This window comes from Lagopus leucura, unplaced genomic scaffold (assembly GCF_019238085.1).
Source record: "Lagopus leucura isolate 7727_CA_CO unplaced genomic scaffold, USGS_WTPT01 Super-Scaffold_741, whole genome shotgun sequence".
NCBI lineage: Eukaryota > Metazoa > Chordata > Aves > Galliformes > Phasianidae > Lagopus > Lagopus leucura.
In genome coordinates, this window is record NW_024962256.1 from 9106174 (window position 1) to 9125007 (window position 18834).

Sequence of the window (18834 nt, forward strand, 5' to 3'; positions counted from 1 at the left end):
GGCCCTGCATGCAGCAGTGGGGTTGGATCTTGATGGTCTTTGGGGTCCCTTCCAACCTAAGCTATTCTGTGATGGAGGTGGAATGCTGAGTCTCAGGAGTGAGTGCACATACGAGAAGAAAAACCAGTGGAAGACCTGCAGTGAGGTCTGTTGATTAACAAACAGGTAGGCAGAAGAAGAGAAGCTGCTGGAAGTGTCTGCTGCTTAGTTCTAAGGCCCATAGTTTGTTTGGCACAAGGAAATGTTTCCCTGTTCTACCATAGTGAGAAACCTAGGATTGTTGTTCCTTTTAACTCCAAACTTTTTGTTTTCCTGATTCTTTGTAGGCAGAAGAACAGGACTGCACATTATGGAGAATCATAGAATTGTTAAGGTTGGAAAAGACCTCTTGGATCCCCAATCCCAGCCCACCCCCACCATGCCCACATCCCTCAGTGCCACATCCCCATGGCTCTGGAACACCTCCAGGGACGGTGACCCTGGATTTCCTCCTCTGGAAGGGTAAGGATGCACTGAAGGATGCTGTGGGAGGCGGATATCTGCATGGCTGTAGTGTCACAGCTGCATGTGCGAGTGGTCTCTGCACACAGGTGGGAATATTCAGAGCGTGGAAAGTGTCCTTTGTGTCCTGCAGCCAGGAAGACCTCTGGCTGTTCTAATCTTAGCTCCTGCCTCTAATTGCCAAGCGCCCAGTGGTAAATCCCCAAACAGAAAGCCACGAGATAATCTGAGCAGCCACCCATCCTCGGTGTCCTCCATCACCACGGCCCACCCGTGTCCTTGCAGCAGCACGGTGACAGATCCACCTCCTGCCCTCCTAATCCCACCCAAAGCGCTGATGACGGGAGCGAGGGAGGTGCCGGCTCTCCATTAAGCCCCTAATCGTGGTGCCCACTGGGATCAGGGCTGTTAGTGCTAGGATTAGGGCTGCTATTTTAGCAGCAAGTTTTCATCCACTCCTGCTCCATCCCTGGGCGCTCAGGGTGATCTGCTCACTGCAGTGCTTCCTTCACTCACTCCTGCAAGAAATTTTCTCCTCCAGCTGGGCCTGTCCCCAGGAGATGGATTGGGCACGCTGCGATCAGTGCATAAAGCCCAGCATCATTACTCAGAATCCTCAACGCTGGAAAAGATCTTTCAGGTCTCCACTGCCCACATCCCTGTGGTTCCTGAGCGCCTCTGGGGATGGTGACCCCACCACTCCCTGGCAGCTGTGCCACTGCATCGCCGCTCTTTTGGAGAAGAAATATTTCCTGATTCCCAACCTGAATGTCCCCTGGTGCTCTATTCATTTATCAGTGCTTGCTGTTCAAAGCAGCTGCAGCCCTACAAAATATTGAGCAGTTCTGTTTGTTTGACTTGTCCTCGTTTTGAAGAGCTGAAGATCTGCTGTTCTTCACGGGACCTTGAACTGTTCCGTCAGCTGCTCTGTTGTGATGCACCTAATAAGGCTTGGGAGCTCCTCAATGCTGACATGAAAGGTAACAGGACAGCAGCAGGGTGAATGAAGAGAGCTGAGTTTCAGGCTGTTCCTTACTGCTGTGCATTGCACGCCCAAATGGGGCTGCTGCAGCCTCAGTGTGCTCTGAAGGGAAGCCCTAAGGAGCTGCTGAATGGAACCAAGTGTGTTTCCTAAGCTTAGCCTAATCCTTTCTTAAGCTTTATTAATGTCAAGTTACATTCAAGGCTGTTTATTTTTATTCCCTCTTAAGCTTTATTCCTTACTCATTTGAGAGAGAGGGTGTGTGTTCTGAATGCGTGAAGGAAAGGTGCTGTTTTAACTTTGGGGTTCTGGGGAATAACGAGTGATGCAGAGTGGAATCGTCGCTGCTGAGCTGTGCCCAGGCCAGCTCCTCGCCTTTGGCACCCGACCAGCTAATGATGCAATGTGTTTGTAGGACTTCTGGTCCATGTAATTACAGTAATGGATTGGTTTTGTAGGTGGAGCTGATCTCTGTATACTGCACTCGTGTCTTTAGCTGTCTTGGGGATGGGTCACCAGTGTCTGTTACGGCTGATTTTAAAGCATTGTGAATGAAAGACTGAAGTGATAGAATTATCTGCTTGGGTCCAAAGTGCCAGCCGGGCTCTGGCTGAGAATGGGGACCAAAAATTTGAGTTTCTTGATGAACACTGTATTGAAGTTGCCAAATGTGAGGTGAGGCTGCCCAGGGAGGTGCTGGGGTCACTGCCTCTGGAGAACTGTGGGGATGTGGCTCTGAGGGATGTGGTTAGAGGGGATGGGTTGGGGTTGCACTTGGTGGTCTTAGAGGTCTTTTCCAACCATAATGATTCTGTGGCTCAGTGCTTCACTCATCTGTTAGAGAGCTTCTGTGCACAGGGCTTTACATTCATCCTCTGTGCTTCTTTGTCTTGCTTGAGCATGAGATGCCCAGTGTCTTTGCTACAATGCTCAGGCTCCTTTCTCTCTGCCCATATCACAGCTGTAGTCCACATTGGCTAAAGACTCACAGATGGGTGGGGAGCAGCTGCCAGGGCTTCACTTTGAGGCCTCAGAGACCATCCAAGGGATCTGGATGGTGAAGAGAGATGAGGTTTCCAAACCTCAGCCACATTTGTTCATTGGATGCAATACCATCTCATGGAGGTGGTTCAGGGGCAGCCCAGCCCTGAGCTGGCAGAAGGTGCTGCTCTGCCTTACAGCTTCTTTCTGTTTCCTTTCTTTCTTTTTCTTCTTTTTATCAATGATCATTTTGGATACCACAAATAATTCTCAGTTGTGACTGCACTGTCATCACAGGGGGGAATCATAACCAGAACATCTCCAACATGAACGCTCTGTGCTCTCCCCTTCCCCAGATACACTTTGCAGACTGAGACCCACTATTGTTCCGGGGCTCCCTTTGCTGCAGGTATCTCAGCTCCTCCTTCTTTGCTCACAGGTACAAAAGACACCGACTCAAACCTTTCAGTGCTGTTATTTCAGGAAACAGCTCCACAACAACAACAAATGGTCTTTGAAGGAAGGCAAGAGATCCCACAGCTTCCAGGTGTTCACCCAAGTGAAGCTCAGCACAATTTGTTGATGCTGGAAGAAGAGCTTGGTGTGCCTGTGCCCCACTGGCCCCTGCCTTGGAGTTGGTGGTGTGTTGGTTGGACCTCGAGGAGAATCGAGCAGTGGTTGGGAAGGGTTTGTGCTGACAGGCTGTGCTGCAGCCAGCCAGGTTTGTGGCTGGCATAGGTACATCCATGGTCGAGAAATGGAACTATCTCTGGGGAGGATTGACCAGTAGAAATGGAGGAAGGAGGTATTAATTTTAGTCGTACAGCTCTTTGAAAATGTGATTAATGGCATTTGTTCACTAAAACACTCATCTGGAGCTTCTGCATTTTAATTAAGGCTTCACCCAGTGAAACCATTTGGTGGCAGGTCTGTTCTCTGACCATGGGATCCATTGAGTGCACGGAGGATGAAGACACAGAGGAGGGCTGATGGCCACTGCTGGGAGAAGGTGAGGTCCTACCATCGCTTTGCTCATGTGGGTGCAAAGAATTTGTCTGCAGAACGCGACGGGGCACTGCTGACTGCATTGCTTGGAGGGAGGGTGAGCTGGTCCATACCCTACCAAAGTCAGGGATGTGGCTTACGTGGAATCCCAGATAGGCTCAGCATGCAAGCATCTTGAAAGGGGGTGCATTAACCCTTGTATGTTCCACAGTATGCCTGGTGGAAAGCAGAAGGAAGAGAGGTGAGGGCAGAGCCACGGGCAGCAGGATCAGGGCTGGGAAGAAAAGGGACCTCCAGGCAGTGCCGTGCTCAGGTTTATCATGGCCAGAGCACCCTGATGTGGTGTGGGATGGGGACGTGTCCACCGCCCTCTGCTGCTGGGGTTCACAATGGGATCTATGAAAGCCATCAATTGCAATTCTACTGGTGGTATCGCTCTAGAGAGCAATGCTTTTTCAATGCAAAGGGACCCCTTCCTGGTGTATTTTCAGGTTAGTCAACAGTTCTTCATGAAAAAAGGAATCAGCAAGAGCCATCTGACTGTTTTAATAGTATCATCTCCCACTTGGAAACCATCCGCATCCCTCCTCTTTCCCAGAGAAAAATAATTAGAGTCAGAGCTCGTTTTGCATAGTGATGCATGGGTTTTTTTTTTAATGCAAAAAAAAATCACCGTGAGGACATCATAACACGCTTATTTTCCTCCCAAATGGGACCACCATGGCTATGAGAGTCCTCACACCCCGTGCTCTGCATGAGGATTAATATTTTAAAGCAGGTTGGGGTTAAAAGGCGCCGCGTGGATCTGAGCTGTGCTGCCAGAGGTTAGCAGAAGCTTTAGGATGAGGATGGGATAATGGCTCTGTTAAAAATAATAATGATTTATTCTTTTCCAATCCAATTATTGCCCGGAAGAGCAGTGAGCAACTCAGCATCATGGCCTCACAGCTGAGTGCCATGCACACCAGGCTCTCTCCCCCTGGCACAGTGAGGGTTGCAGTGACTGACCAGCAGGTTTGCTTCAGCATTCTGCTCCCCATGTTCTGCTGTTCCAGGTCTTGCCTTGCAAAGCCAGCTCTGTATGGAAGAAAGCAGTGGGATGAGAGAGGAACCCCCCAGAACACACAGCAGAACAAATCCCTGCTTATTTACAGCTCTACAAGGGGTTTCCATTGGATTCCTCACCCCTGCACAGAAAGGAGGGGTAAATGCCTCCTCATGAAGTATTTATTATTTTAGGTTGTGGTCACTACAAACTCTTTACCCATATTTTTTAATGAGTTTTGACTCTCCTGAGTTGCAGTTCTATATTTTTCCCCTTGCACTGTGCTGGCTTTTCCTGTAACTTGGGCTACATGTGATTTATTTAATCTCTCTCCACAGAGAGCAGAGAATTGGATTAAAGAGACAAATTAATAAACCGTGGTAGCTGTGAGACCTCATACTTTTTACTTACCAAGAGAAGTACATCATCCTAAACTCAGAAGTCAGAGCAGGATGATCAACAAGCTCCATCGCCAGGAGATGGGTCCCTGCATTGTTGTCCACCTGGGACACTTTGGCCAAGCTCATGCTCTAAGACAGAGATGGAGGCCGTGCATCCAGTATTGATCTTTGCTTAATAAATTGAATTAAACAACGTGAGCAGCAAGCAGCTGGCAGTGCAGCTCGAGCTCTTGGTAGCACCATCAGCTTCGGATGCTTTCTGCCGCACCCAACTCCTGCTCAGCTCTGTCCCCAGCCCTGAAAGCAAGAGAAAGGGAGAAATCTTGAGGACAGGTGAGTAGCAGCTGCCCTCCTGCTCAGCATCCCTCCTCCTTTGGGCAGATGGGGCTGGAAGATCTCTTGTTGTTGTTGTTGTTGTTGCAATGTTTGTGTTTTCTGGTGAATTTTGCTCTGGGATGGAGCATGGAGGGGGTGCTGGGGAAGGGTGTGTTCTGGGCAGATGCCTTTGCTGCCCAAGGCACACTAACAGACCAGGGAGTGCACAAATCTGCTACAGATTTGTCTTTTGGCCTTCTTACAAAAGTGCACCTGTGTGTCTGGAGTTGTTTTAAAGATCACAGGGAAAAGGCTAAAAATACACTTGTCTGATGACAGGGAGGTGAGAGGGAGGGGTGGCTGCCATCTGTCTGCTCCTTTCAGCAGGATGAATGGCTCTTGGTCTGCTGGCTCAGCAAGCAGCACTGGAAACCTCAGAAACCTGGAGATGGCAAAGCACTGATGGGCAGAAGCACCTCGCCTGGGTGCTGGGGTGCAGGTGCTGCCTTTGGCCAGCATCCATGGGGTGCATGCTGGTTGCAGTCAGTCTCTAAAGCTGGGAGTGAAGCATCTGTTTCACCAGGGTGAGTCATTTCTGAGTTGGAAAAGACCTCTGAGATCCCCAACCCCCACCCACCCCACCATGCCCACTGCCCACATCCCTCAGTGCCACATCCCTGTGGCTCTGAACGCCTCCAGGGACAGTGACCACCACTCCCTGGGCAGCTGTGCCACTGCATCATTGCTCTTTTGGAGAATAAATGCTTCCCAATATCCAACAGGGACCTCCCCTTGTGCTGGCTGAGGCCATTATCTCATCATATCAAAGGAGCAGGTAGGACTCATTTGGGACTGAACACCTTCCAAGCTCCTTTGTGAGCCGAATTTTCTACTTCTCTGTGTCAGCTTTCCTCACATATGATCAGTTTGGCCTGCCCTGAGGAGCAGCAGGGCACTAATTAATTAACGATCACAGGGATGAGTCACTTTCCTTTGTGCTCTCCTGCAGCACCACCTTTGCCGCTATAGGAAGCAAGAACACAGCCCCTGTTCTGGCCTGGCTCCTGCAGAAGGAGGCCAGCAAAAAATGAACGTGCAGTGCCCGTGCTGCTGTCCCAAAATTGCCACGGCACAGTAGAATGGGTGTGAATTTGCTCTATGAATAATTCTTTGTTTGTGATTCCTGAGGAAAGCAGGAATCACAGAATCACAGAATGGCCTGGGTTGCAAAGGACCACAGTGCCCATCCAGTTTCAACCCCCTGCTGTGTGCAGATCACCAACCAGCAGCCCAGGCTGCCCAGAGCCACATCCAGCCTGGCCTAAGCTTTGAGATTTCAATAGCACTGGGATGTGTGTTGTCTGCATGAGCTGTACAGCTCACTCCGAGCCGCACCACCTCGATGTGGGCAAAGCCTCTCAGTGCAGGCTGCTGTGTGAGGTGAGCATGGAGGAGGAGAAATGCAGGAAGGGACAAGGACAGGAATGCTGCTGGGGAGAGGGAAAGGCGATTTGTGGGCAGAATCCCTTCCCTCTGAGATCATCTCAGCTGACAGCCATCAGATGGGACTGAATTCTTCATTACCCAAACAAGGATTGTTCACGTCCTCTTATGACAGCTGAGAGACTATTATTACTGTCAGTTACCAGTGACAGAAGACCACGGGCCCTGGCTTATTGCTCATTGTGATGAATGCAAGATCAGGAATGCCAGCTTCCATCCAAACTCCCAGATAGAAAACCCCCAGAACCATGGGCCCACAGCCATCAGGGTCACAGTGCTAAAGTGAGAACGTACACACATAGTGCAGATGTAAAACCAAACATCACAGCTCGCTTTCACTCCGGGCCAGGCACAGGTTAGAAAATAATAGCTTTTTCATAGAGATCCTATGTATTTTTATACAACCCATGCATATCAGGAGCTGTTGGAGAGGGTCCATAGGAGGGCCACAAAGATGATGAGGGGGTTGGAGCACCTCCCCTATGAACCACAGGCTGAGGGAGCTGGGCTTGTTCAGCCTGGAGAAGGCTGCAGAGTGATCTAATTGCAGCCTTTCAGTACCTAAAGGGAGCCTACAAACAGGAGGGGAGTCAACTCTTTGAAAGGGGAGATAACTGCAGGACAAGGGGAAATGGTTTGAAATTGAGGGAGGGAAGATTGAGGTTGGATGTCAGGGAGAAGAGAGTGGTGAGGTGCTGGAACAGCTGCCCAGAGAAGTTGTAGATGCCCCATCCATCCCTGGAGGTGTTCAAGGCCAGGTTGGATGGGGCCCTGGGCAGCCTGGGCTGGTATGAAATGTGGAGATTTGAGGCCCTACATGTGGCAGGGGGTTGAAGCTTGATGATCCTTGATGTCCCTTCCAACCCAAGGCACTCTGTGATTCTATGATCAGCTTAGTTAAGAAAGATGTCACTTCTAGTAAAATAAATAAATACATGAAAGCCAACACGAAATACAGCTATTTTTTTTTCCTAAGGATATTGCTTAGAAGCTCCAGATGGACGAGGTAACGCAGATAAAGGTAATTCATGATGTGAACCTCAGCAAACGCAGCAAGGTGAGCGCTGAAGGGACTGTTTGCTCCCCTCCCACTTGCATTTGCAATCTGCAGCTCAGAACCAAGGCTCACTTCTCCACTTGTTTAATGGGATATGACAGAATATTTCAGGATATGGAAGCCTACGTTCTGCTAATTTGCAGTATAAACAGACAAAAGGTTTCCTGGGGCTGATTTGTAAAGAACAGCTGCTCTTGAAGATGCTGTAGGTATGTTTCCCTCGCACTAATCTGATCAGTTCTTTAAGGGGAGAGAGCACCAAAATAAACCCATACATTCCACCATTCGAGGAGATGCTGCAGCTGTTTGGTGAGGAACACTTGAGTTATGAGAACAGGGAAATTGCTGCTCTCCAGGAAGATGCAAGCTGAGTATTTCCTCCTGTGTGAGAAGTGTTGTCACTGCAGTGGAGGAAAGCAGAGCAGTCAAGGACATGTGCACTATGAGAAGGGCAAGTACAGACCTACAGACCTCATTCATTGTCCTGTTTAGGTATTGGCACTAATGCTCAGAGACAGGCACACATCACCTTTTCAAAACACGCTGCAAAATAAGGGAATGTGCCCAGGAATAGAAAGATGTCTGACTGTAATGTGCATTCAGCCCTTTTCCCTTTTTTCTCCATGCTTGGTTTGCCACCAAATACAGCCCAGTTCTGCCTCCACACCACACAGCCTCCGTTCCCCAGTCACAGCCATCCAGTGGTTTTGAGAGCATTCATTTAAAAGCAGCATTTAAAATCAAGGTGGTGGCATCACATGTAAGCCCCGAAAATAGCTGCATAAATTACAACCGTTGCTACAGACCATTTAATGTAAGTGGGATGGAAAAAAATAGCATGCAGATGATGCTGGAAAGCAAAAGCATTTTTCAAAACTCAAGGTCTGCACAGGAAGAGTACAAAATTTCCTGTCTCTGTTGGGGGTGACCTTGTGAAAACCGGCTTCCGTGTGGAAAAACATCAGGACTAAATTAGGGCTTTGTAATGTGGATGGAGTCTGAACTAGACTGTGCAGTTCCCCCGAGGGGTCAGTGTGCCTAGGAAGTAACTTGTTTAGCCTAGTTTAGATGCAGGGAAATTTACCGAGACGTTTTCAAGTGCGGTGAGCCGCGCACGTCGCTTTCTTCTTGCAGTTAGAAAATGGGAAGTCTCAGAAGAGCTCTCAGGTAAACGGCTGTTGGAGAGCTGGCTGTTATCAGCCAAAGCCTTCCTTTTGCAGCAGAAATGCTGCTCGGCAGATGCTTTCAGAAAATAGCAGACCTTGTGGTAGATGGTACCAAATTGCTTTGCGTAAGCAGAGTTAAGCAAACTTTTGAGCTACACTGATAAGACCCCCTTTATGATCATCTCTATGATAATTATTACATCGTTATTTTTTTGCCCCTCTGGTATTAGGCTAGAAAAAGAAGCTGATGTTTTCCTTGGTGTTCTAGGTAAATGGGTTGTGTTTAATTCAGAATGTCTTTAATTTCCTATGGCCTCAGCAAATTGTGGCTTTATAATCTATAGCCATGTTATCTCTCAATGAGTAAACAACTAAATTAAACCTCTTTTGGGTTTCCAGTACTAAGAAGAGGGAGTGAGTGTGTGTTTTGGATTCAGCTAGTGCTAAATCTGAATTCAGGATGTTTCCAAACTTGTCATATGAGGATCTGAGCAACACAGCCTGCCTCTCAAGTTGGATCTAACTAAAGTTCTCCCTGATTTGAGCAGAGACCTCCAGAGGTTCCCCTCCTATCATTCCACAGTTCCATGATGCTATCTGGTACACACTTAATGCCAAAGCTGTAGACAGCACTGACAAACACAAAGAAATGATTGTAGCCAGAGCTACAGCACAGTCATCTCTAGGATGAACTGGGGCAGCCACGCAGCCCAAATGCAAAGACTGACAGAGCTAAAAGAAAAGGAATTTGCAGGTAATCTGCTGTGTGAGGAAATTAGTTAAGCAGAGCATGTCTACCATAACGTAACTGAAGTACAAACCTCAGCTAGAGTGACCATGCAAATGGTGAGAGCAAATCTATTCATCCCACTGCACTAAGGTAGGATAGAGGTCCAGCACTGGCACAAACAGAAACTGTATTTTGCATTGTGGAAGTGGCCACCAAAAACATCAGGGGAAAAAAACCCAAACTGAACTGATGTATCAGTCTCAAAACCATCTGAAATATACTTTTTAATAGCAAGTCTAAGAACAAGTATTTCTGGTTCCTTTTTTTTGTCTTGACCATGGTTTATGCACCTTCAGGTTGCACCGAGGTTATATTTAGTTTATGTTTTATGCTTTTCTGACCTGTCTGGAGGATTAGAAATCTATTTTGAAAGTAAAACCTCCAAGCCTAACTCAATCACTTGACTCCAGAGGCAGAAGGTCTAGGGCAGAAAGCAAATATTCCATGAAACGCATTCAGTTACTGCGAGTTGACGGAACTGTGATGTAATGCTTTTTAACTGAGAAGATCTGACAGGACCATATGCTGAAGCAGTCAACAGCTACAAAAGAGAAGTCAAAGTCCAAGGGATCTTGGTGAGGTGAGGTGATCGAGTTTGAATAAAATGCAGCTATGTTGATTCTGAGCAATGTGCTGCTGAGGCCTTCTTCAGAATGTCCTCTGATGGGAGAGGGAGGCAGCCAAGAAATAAGATGTGTGCTCTGAGGGAAGACCAGCCCCACTTGACATCCTCACTGAGTGCCTGAGAATGACATGAAACCTCTGGGAAGAATGAGCCATCCGTGTAAGAAGCATTCTTGGAATAAGAGGCTGGCAAATTGAAAGCCAGGAAGGTGAGATGAGAGAGAGAGCACCGCAGTGAAATGCCTGAACTTCTGTTCTTCCACAAAAAGTAGGAAGGCACTAATCCAAGCAGATTCTTGCTATGCTTGAGAGAGGCTTACTAATTTGATGGAAGCACCCAGTCCCACTCATTTTAACAGCTTCTTTCCTCTTCTGACACATGTAGCCTGGATTCTATCTACGGCAGCTGTCTAATAGATATTACTAATATATTCAATTGAATGTGGTATTTCTATATGATCAAATATGGCTTGTGGGCAAAGGTCCAAAGCTGAACTGAGCCTTGGGTGTTTGCCCAGGTCCCTTGTCAGCTGACTGACAGAGATATGATAAGAAAATGATAAGAGATCCTGGGGGAAACTGGGCTACAGGAAAACTCCAGCACTGCAAGAAGAGCGATGCAATGTCCAAGGAAAGGGACAGCAGTGAGTGTCTCAGTCAGGGCTTTCAATGTCTGTGAAGGTCTGAGGTTGGAGCTGTAGTGAAAGAACGCGGCCTTTGTGAGACCAAACAGTTTGACCAATTTTCAATTATTTCAGCAGCAGTGCAACATTTTGTATAATTTTTTAAAATTGGTTTTATTAACTAACCTGAATTGCACTGGGAAAGTGTAAGTCAGTGGCTCGCCCTCAGTTTCTGTTTTATTTGGCCAGCAGTGAGGTATACAGACAAATGATCATACATGGATCTGGCTTTTGACATCAGCTGTTGAAACAGGAGTTCACCCCTCCGTTAATTATACTTCTGAATTTCCTAATATTAAATCCTTACTCCAACCTCTGCAGAAGATCCAATTTGCTGTCATATTTGAGCAATTTCAGATGTATGTTGTTCCAATGTATAATGTAAACCACAGTTTTCCTTTTCGAGTGAATTCCTGTAAACTGAAAATTCTCTCTGGACACGGGCAGTTCCAGAGCTGTCTGTCTCATGTAAGACAGTACTTGAAGGGAACCTATAAACAGGAGGGGGAATGGCTGATTGTGAGTGATAGGACAAGAGGGAATGGTTTTAAACTGAGACAGAGGAGGTTTAAGTTGGATATTAGGAGGAAGTTTCTCCGCCAGAGGGTGGTGAGGCACTGGCACAGGTTGCCCAAGGAGGCTGTGGATGCCCCATCCCTGCAGGCATTCCAGGCCAGGCTGGATGTGGCTCTGGGCAGCCTGGGCTGCTGGTTGGTGACCTGCACACAGCAGGGGGTTGGAACTGGATGAGCACTGTGGGCCTTTCAATCCAGGCCATTCTGTGATTCTGTGATTCTATGAAGTGCAGGCTGGCAAAGCGTAGACATTTTGTGGAGGTTAGGCAACAGAAACTCATGGGCAGCTGAGACATGCAGTGGGTTTACTGAAGCAACACATTCCTGAATCACAAAGTCTGTGTTCCTTAGCATAGCCAAACTTATCTAGGAGACAGCAAACATATATTTTGCATGCAAGCAAAAATGTTAGCTACAAAAGGTCTATTTATAATGTTGCTTACCTACAAAATATCCACGTAGGAGCTATCAATGGGAGCGAGTACTGACAACAAGCTAATGAGCGCCTGCTGCTCGATAAATGTCTCAGCTTTGCTTCAGCATTTCTTTGTGCAGTGAGAGACTGTGATCCCAGACAGTGTTACACAGCAATTATTTCAATCTGTATCTACCCATGATTTTAGCACAGCATACAAAAAAAAAATGAAGCAATAGCAGCTTCTGTGATGATTGATACAGGAAACAATAGTTGCTCTATGTATAATTACTGAATTCTTTTCTTTTAAAGGTAGGAATGAAAGCAATCAAAAACAAAACAAAACTGTGTTTCCAGGAAAGTAATCTGGCTTGAATTTGATTTTTTTTTCCTGTTTCTCAGGTTTACTTTTCTTTTGTTGTATCTGTCAATAATGCATAGCAATTACAAAGTAAATTCTTTCTGTATGATTAGAAATAGGAAGAAGACTGCAAGCTGCATTTTATCCAGCTGTTGAAGCTGCTTCTTTGAGAAATGCTGGAAGCTATACATTTTTTTGCAGAATATCTCCCTAAAATAAGGCAATGGTATTCAAGTGATAAGGGTTTTATGGCCCAGGATAGGCCTGAATTAAAACTAGAAACCTGTTCTCAGGACTATCCAGAAAACCATCTTCTGTATTTAATTCCAGGCTTGTGTATTCCTTTTCTTTGCCATTTATCACCCTCACAGTCCTGCACTAATAGCATCAAGCCATCTCTGGACTTACAGACACTCCTTCACATCTTGTTAACCCGCAGTGTGGCAGCCAGCACCAGCCCACTGCTCTGCTAGGTGCCTCCCTCTCAGTCTCACTGCTACCTGTACCATGCTCTGTTTGTTTGCTGTTTGGCTTTGAACAGCACGCGTTTCATCTCAGATTTGCTAATAAAAAAACAAAAAGCCACAAGGAGAAGTTAAGGGAATGGCTTCTGAAACGTATTCAGAATCCTTCAGAAGTCTATCAGCGGGTTACGTCAACTGGAAGATGGATTTTGCTCCCTCTTTCTCATCAAATAATCTGATTAGCTGGCAGTGATTACACCTGGCATGACATACTGCATTCTGCAACTGCGTCTGTTCTCTGTTGCCTTTTACATTTACAATAAATCCCCTCTCACTTTCACCAAATGTTAAGTGCTGCTGACATTGTCTCTGAGTGGGGGAGCGTTATTGCCACCTGATAACGTTGGGTTGCTATGTAGGAAAAGTGGTATGCTCACTTAAAAAGGAGAAAAATGCACGAGTCTGAACCCCGCAGCCAAGCTTCTGGCCATGGAGTTTAAGCATCTATGATTTATAGGCAACGTTTGGGGAAAGGTGCTGCCTGTCCATGGGGCTCACAAAAGCTAATGCTCAGACTGGGGAGCTACCTAAACCCAGCATCTAAGCCAGAGGTTGTATGAATGCAGTATTTTCACCCACACTCAGTTAGCAGTGTTGGAGGAGCTGGTGTTATGCTTGCCCCCCATTTCTGTCAATGCTTCTTCTGAGTTCCAGGTATTTGGTAGTGGTTAAATGTGTTATTGTTGGGGATAAGCGACGTGTTGGCCATTGCACAAAGGAATCCAGCCCCTTTCAGTCTGACTTTCCTCGGCAGCAATTAGCTTATGGATTTTAATCCATTTTTTCTCATGGATTTTTGTCTGAAGTCCTCACAAGTGTCTTGCATTCCCCTAGAGGGACTCAGGCTGCTGCTTCCTTTTATAGTTGCATTGTTTCTTGTCATTGTCTTCCCTGACGTCTTTCTTTAAGAGCAGATTCCAAGAGCTCGCTTTGCATTTCCATCTTTTATTTTTCTTTCCCCTTTGTTTTTAACATGCAGCTCTGCATCTTGCCTAATTCTCTCTTGTTTCTCCTCTTTTCTTTGTCCCCCGGCCCCGCCCCCCCCCCCACCGCTGCTTTCCTGTGCTGTGACAGACCTGCTGATGCAAGCTCAGAGCCACTGCAGCAGCCATGCTGTGCCTGCCATCTGGGATGGGCAGATCCTGCATCCTCCCAGAGCCTGAATGAGCACACTGGATTATCGCCATTGCCATCACCTCCCACTTTTCCATTTTCCTTTGTGTGCCTTGTTTTTCTGTTGGCTGTGCTGCACAGACTCCTTTACCTACTGAACGTCTGCCCAGGCCAGGAAAGATTCTAAAATTCCTTGATCAGGTGGCTCATACTCTTCAGCTGGAAAGTCCTAGCATGATGGATTTACTCCATCACCCCCTTCCTCTACTCCCTGAAGAACCACAGGGAAATGAAGACAAAAAAAGTGCATGCTAGAGCTTTCAAGTGCTCTCAACTTTTAGCCTCTTTCTAGTGAAACACATTTCAGAGTGACTGAAGAGCTAACAACTCAACACTCGCTTCTGTCCTATTTCTGCACAGTTGCCCCTAACAATAGGTGTTGCTGCATTTGTTTATTTTCTAGCTTTCCAAGCTATTTTTTCCCTAAAACAAAAACTGCCTGTCTCCTACCATGTGGTACCAGAGAGATAAGATGTCCCCGCTGCTGGCCTTGTGAACGCATGTTGTGCTTTTGTAGCAGGGCAGTCGTGGAGTTGAATAATGAGAGGAATGCTTGGGTCAGGGTGTGCTGTGTTATGTGAACTGTGCCCATCTCTGGGAGAAGGTGCCTCTGACAACATTTTCTGAAGGACATTATTTGAGAAGTAGCTAAAAACTAGGCTGACAAAATGGGCAGAACTAGCTGCAGGTAGAAGAAAGGCAGCTCCCAGGGAGCACAGCACAGCACAAGTGTGAAGGTGATGACTTTCCCATCACAACTGGGAGTGTGTGGGAATCCCAGAGCAGGGGCCTACCTTCCTTCCCCAGGTCAGTTGCAAATATCTGGAGCTTGTTTCCAGGCCTGAGGATGGCAGTCTGTAACAACACCCTACAGATGCAGCAAGGAAGAACAGTCGGGACATCACGCCTTCTCTGACGTTTTCCTCTTGCAGTGATCTAGCTGCAGTTGGATATTTTTATGTTCCACACTAAAATGGTAAAAAGAGACACAAGTATGTGATTACTGGGTGTGAGGGCTGGGGCTGACTCATATAGGTGATGTAAAAATGGTAACAAATCAGCCAACCACTTAAAATATCCTGCTTTCAGCAGCTTCAAAACCTGTACTTTCTTTAGATTTTTGTGCGTTTCTATTCCTTACCTTTTATCTAAGTGTTTCAATTTCAGTCACAAGCCCTTCTTGATCACAAAGAGCCAGGAAACACCGAATAAAGCAAAGGCAAGAGAAGCACTGGTGTGAGCAGAGAGTTCTGCGTATTCAAAGTTCAGCTGGTGAGAAAGAACCATCTGGTGAGCATGTACAGCCCTGCTCCTGGGCGAGCTGGGATGAACTGCCTTAATGGGAGCCAGCACTCTGCCTGAGAGCGAGTAGTTACCAGGGAAAAGAGAACTGCATAAGGGAGAGATTGTGCTTAGACATCACTAACCAGATGTCATCTTGTACTCAGAAAATTCTGCTGCGATATGAAAAGAATCCGTGCCAGCATAAAATAATCTGGTGTGTGTCTTTTGGTTGCCTGAAGTACAGTTTTGCTTAGCTGAATGCCATGATGCGACATGTAGAGATATGCTCCTGTGAATGGTTTCAGAGCTTTGTTCCCAATTATAGCATTCTGTATCATTCGCTCGGTTATGAGCAGGGTGCATCAGCACAGTAATGTCAGGGAGGGCTGAGGGAAGGAACCTTGCTAACAGTGAGAGTATATCTATATATATTTATTCTGAGTGACTGAAGGCAGCTCTGTTTCTTACGCAGCCAGTCTGTGAAGGCACATACTCTCCAAGACACGAGTGGATTCAGCTCTGCAAAGCAAAGTCCCCCTAAATAACATCATAAGCTGTCAAGCAGGTATGAGTGTTCCAAATGCACTACTAGGCAGTTAAAATTTGTCCTTTATCTGGTGGAATAAAGTTAAAATTTAGAGTGGAATATGAGAAATTAGTACTTACCTACAATTTCTGCTACCTCTACAATAAAGAGAATCGTGTTTCTGACATTAGGAAAGAATAAGGTAGTCAAACACCAAATCTATCAAGAACTGAGTTGTCAAGCCAGCTAGAACATGATTTTTTTTCTCCATATCAGAAGTCTGAAGGCTTTAATCAGATAAAATACGTGGGTAAGTAGCAATGCTCTGAATTGTTGACAGGTCATTCCTATTGTGCTCTGTTGTTTAAGTCTAGAACAAATGGTAAATTCCTTCAAAGTAAACCTTGCAGAAGATGCCAGCAGCTTTTGAGATCCAGCCAGTGACCCGATCTTACCAATAATACTGCCAACATGCTGAGATTCCCTTTCGAAATAAGCAGCCCTGAGAACTATTTTCAAATTCAGTTTTGCATGTGTGTTTGCCTTCCTATACCATAGTTACCTATTTCATTCCTTGGAGTGCCTGCTCTGCAGAATAGTTATGCAGACAGGAAGATCATTTCTCTCTAGAATTTTCAAACGTCTTTCTTTCAGTCGGTCGTAATTTTTGCTTGCTATGCAACAAAAGGTTTTGAAGCGATATGAACCTACCTTCTTCAAAGGTCTTTTTCTGGTCTTTTTCTGCATTGTAAAATACACTGCATTCTGCTCACGGGCTGCAGGGGCACTGTGTTTTGTTAAAAGTATGTTTTTATAACAAGACCATCAAATGGTTTCCTGACAGGGTTAGGAAATATCCTGTAAGGATTTGAATTGCTACGTTCTACTAAATTATGTATTATTTTTATTTTCATATCTCTTCAGACAGTTTAATCTATAACATTTTGAGGGGAAAATTTCCCATTGTTGCAGTGTTGTAGCAACTTTAATGACTGATCTCATCACTAATTGGTTTAGAGGACTGCTTTTCCTTCAAGAGCAAGGGACACGTTTTCTGCATTATTTCTAAGCAGGAAGATGGCACGATTTCTTGAGAAATATTTCTTTCACATGACTTATCCAACCTTATCTGAATTTTCCGTATGGTTGTGTGAAAGAAAATACTGTTGTCCCAATCCTTTCTATAGCTAAATACATGTAATTGTTAGTATTTTTCCCAAAGATTCAGATGAGAGCACAATTTGTTCAGTGAAGATAGAAGGAGATTTCAGTAAATCACTGGTTTCAGAAAGATGAATCTCGTTATCCCCACTTCACACTCCTCCACACTTTTCTGTGCGTGTATGGGACTAGTTTAATTGCAACTTGAAACGTATTTCTGTTTTGGTCTCCTGAAACAATTTAATTTTACTCATCCTGACTCCAGTTTAGATGCTTGTCTGCTGGACAAGAGGCATTTTTTCCAGCGCAAGGCATTGCTGCTCTGAGCACAGTGCGTGCTTTTCCTTCATGGCAAAGCTTTGGGTGTCAGCCTCTTTTCTCAGGTAACAGAGATGGGATGAAAGGTAATGGCTGTAGGCTGTGCCAGGGGAGGTTCAGGTTGGCTATTAGGAATAATTTCTTCAGAAGAGCAGTGAGGCACTGGCACAGCTGACCAGGGAGTGATGGAGGTGTTTCTGACCACAGAGATGGCACTGAGGGACGTGGGCAGTGGGCATGGTGGGGTGGGCTGAGATTGGACTTAGTGGTTTTTTTTCCAGCCTCGATGACTCTGTGATTCGATGAAAAGGAATGGCTCCAGTTCGTCAGCAGGGACGAGTTTCCCAGTGCAACCCTGAGGGATGAGCAATTAGCTGTTAATGGAGGCCCCTCCATTGCCTTGGCTGGGAATAGTGCACGAAACCACGGAGATAAAAGCGCTAGAACATCTGCAGAAGCCTGAAACGAAAAGTAGGAACTGGATGGAAAAGCAGACAGGTATCAAATGATGCAAGACCAGGAGAGGAGAGCTGAGATGTGGGCAAAGAAGGGTTTTTCGATCTGAGAACTTAAAGAGGGGTCTGGCTGAGCAGCGCTCGATTCCACACCTGCTTCACCGGAATTGAGATGCTGAGGGGATCGCGGCAGTTCATTTCTGTGCAGATACACCGCCGTGTGAGAATGGAAGCAAGTCGTGGGCAGCTGCAGTGGGTGGGCACTGACGCTCACTGGGGTCTCATCTTGCACAGAACGCCCCTTTCCTGTGAGAAAACTGGAAGGACAGCTGCTAAAGAAGTTGGTATTTTAAGAGGCATTTTCAGAGCCCGCTGCCATGAGAGCCGTTTATGGGGGCCATGAGCAGTGCTTAAGAGGGATTACTTCCAGAGGAAACTCTGTATCAGTGATTTTATATTTCAGTTGATGTGGATGCTCGGTGGAAAGGCTCACTACCGTGCTTAACCTGCGCACGGCCGTCCGGGGCCGTTGAGCCCCGCGGGAGGCTTTCCCTCACAGCACCCCGCGCCGTTGAAACTGCCGTGCGGACAGAAGGGCAAGCGGGCGAGGGGCGGGGCCAATGAGCGCCCCGCCTCCTCCCCCTCCGCCCCCCCCCATGGGTAGGGATGACGTCACCCGTTCTCTCCAAAGAGGCGCGCGCCGATTGGCGGAATGAGAGGCGCACGTTCGGCCAATGAGTGCGGGGCAGGCCGGCAGGCCGAGCTGACGTGCGGGCTGCTGGCCGTATGGGGGTTTATTTTGCTTTGGGCCACTCCAGCCGCCGCCATTAGAGGAGGCCGGGAGCGGGGCGAAGGGCTTTCCCCCCTCCCGCCCCCTTTTCCTCCCCCCGCGGCCGTGCCGAGTGGGAGCGCCCGCGGCCGCGGCAGCTCGCCGCGCTGGGAGAAACCATGTCGTGAGCGGGGAGAGCGCGCCTCAGCCAGCGGGCCGG